Source organism: Pseudorca crassidens, chromosome 13, assembly GCF_039906515.1.
Source record: "Pseudorca crassidens isolate mPseCra1 chromosome 13, mPseCra1.hap1, whole genome shotgun sequence".
NCBI lineage: Eukaryota > Metazoa > Chordata > Mammalia > Artiodactyla > Delphinidae > Pseudorca > Pseudorca crassidens.
Genome location: NC_090308.1, coordinates 36,533,589 through 36,536,202, shown reverse-complemented (window position 1 = coordinate 36,536,202; position 2,614 = coordinate 36,533,589). Strand labels below are relative to the sequence as shown.

Here is a 2,614-nt window from a genome sequence, read left to right as displayed (position 1 = left end):
GTAAGTAATCTCTCCTACATGCTTATACACTATTTAAACCTGCTCCTCACGCACTCTCTTGCTCTATCTAAATCACGATTCTCAAATGCTCGTGTCATAAGCATCACCTGGAGTACTACAGAAGCTGCAGCAGCCTCTTCTCCCACCACCTTTTGCCTCTGGATTTCTCAGGGGGCAGCAACCTCTTGATCAGGAGCTCAACCGACTACCATGGTCTCCACGTCAGGCCAGCAGTTCGCAGGTGGCAGCACCAAGGCACCAGAGGTGGCGTCAGAGGACATGGCCCAGATGGCAGAGCCGCAGCTGCAGCACCATGCCAGCACCTGTAAGTGGGTCCCAGCGGGAGCACAGGTCGTGCTTGCCGTTTGTGACTGCCAGCCCCAAGGTCGTGCTGCACTTTGTGCCCCAGAGTAAACTGCACACGGAGGGCTTCCGGAGCCTGAAGGATGGTGAGGCAATGGAGTTCACCTCTGAGAAGTCCTCTTAGGGACTGGAATCTCTGTGTCACCAGCCCTGGTGGGTGCTCGGTATTGGGAGTGTGAGGTGGCCAAAAGGGAAATACATGCAGAAGGAAGATGAAAGTGAGACAGATGAGACAACTGTGGAGGTCTAGACCATCAGGGCAAGGAATGCAAGGAGCCACCCCAGGCCCAGACATGCCACGTGGCAGCCTTCTGTACACTGAAAGTCCCCAGCTCACAAGGAAGGCCAGCATACTTTGGGGAGGAAGAGGAGATCCAGGGCCCTGCCCTGCTTTAGAGGCTAAGGACTGAGCCTCAGTGTGGGGGCCATCCTTTTGCCATCAGGAAGTTTCCAGGAGCGGGCATCAATCTGCAGAGTGGCAAAGTAGGGACAGGGTGGGTAGGGGCAGCTGGCACTACCATGTATCTCTGACTGGGTCCACACCATCGCCCCCTCTTCCCACTTGGGTCAGGGTAGTGGTGAGACAAAGGAACTCCAACCATACTCTGTTCAAATGCACAGGAGGGCTCTGGAGGAAATCCCTCTAGAGCCTGTATGCTTTATCCAAGTCTCCACCCCCCGAATCTCCAGCTTTTGAAAGTGGCCTGAGTAGAGAAGTTGTTTTCCTTTTAAAGAAGGGTATGTAACAATAATATTTATCATGCCAGAGTGAAAAGATTAGGCGTGAGACCACCTCATGCCTAACCTTGATGGGTTCAACCCACAAGCCACTATATTCCATAGGAGGGGATCTCTCAGGGGTAAGGCTGGATTTTTCCACATCTTGTCTCCTCATAACCACTCTTGAGATAGGGTGCCAGGAACTGTCCCAAGAAATGGGTTGTGATGACAGGCAAAAGGGGTGCTTGGGGAGACAGCTGCAGACTTGCTGCTCAGCTGCCCACTCCCTCCCATATGGTATTCTAAGCCAAGACGCTTATGTTTATTTGCTCCCTTCAATAACTGCACCTTGGGTCCCGCTGTCTCAGGATGCCAACTGAACTAGTTGTGTGCAAATGGTATATCTTGAGTTAACTTTTTTCTTAATATAAATATTCTGGTTTTGTGTTTTCATCTAAGACCCTTATTCCTGCACAGTGGTCTCAGGGTCTGCACAGCAGAGACACCCTTTGTTCTCTCACCTTTTGTTCTCTCACCACGGAGAATGACTATCTGGAGTGCACAACCTATTGAACTACCTCATTTTTGCCAATTAGAGCTGGCTTTTCTGCTATAGTATCCTCTGGCAACCTCTCTACCGTCAATGTTTCATGGGAGACTAGGTTTTAACTGGGTTGCCCCATGACTTGATCTCCTTCTCCTGGAAGACTGGAAATTGGTATGAACAGGAAAAGGCGAGGCAGAGCGGTTAGGAGAGGCTGAGCCAGGTTAGGTGGGCCAGGTGAAAGGCACCGAGCAAAAGCCAAGAATGGATGTGGGTCGCCTATGGGATAAAGGTCTCCCGTTCCAGAGCTCTAATCTCTGGACATGGCACTCACTCTGCATACCAGATCCATCCTTCACTGGATTGGGCCAGGCGTACCATGCACAACAGGGAGTGTGTGTGTGTGTGTGTATGTGTGTGTGTGCGTGTGTGTGCGTGTGTGTGTGTGTGTTTTAATGTGAGCTGAGAAGGACAGGTTTTAAGAACGATACCTTTGTATACATCCTGTGCTGCCCAGGAATGGATATATGAAGCAAGGACTAAAATCCTTAACCTTTAAAAATTCTGAGCTTTTCCTCCTTGGCTTCCAGAAAGACCACAGCAATGACTTCTTCGTGGTGCAAGGAGCCCATGTCCTGCCGTGTTGCAGCAGTGATTAATAGTGTTGTGGAAGCTCGAGGAGAAAAGGGGATTTCCCTTACATGCTGTAAGATCACCACAGACGTACCTCACTGTGTTGAGATCAGCGAACGCAATGGAGAGCACTGGGTGCTGTGTGTCTGATCCTGGATTCTTGTCTCCCCCAAATGCACCCCTCCCCCACCAGTTACTGTATTTGTCTGGGCCCTGTAGGACTTTACAAGTTACTGATTTGGTGACTGCTAATTGGCCTACTCTGTGGAAATACAATGTGTTGGTCTTTCTCCATGTTCTTTTGGGGATTTTTGTTTACAAACTTCTATGGAGTAGCTCCTACTACCCAATGGG

At 50.2% G+C, this 2,614-nt stretch overlaps 1 pseudogene; it reads left to right on the top strand.

Moving 5' to 3' along the window:
- The first annotated feature begins 210 nt into the window (after nucleotides 1–210).
- On the top strand, nucleotides 211–759 carry LOC137204982 (protein lin-28 homolog A-like; annotated as a pseudogene).
- Nucleotides 760–2,614: the final 1,855 nt, after the last annotated feature.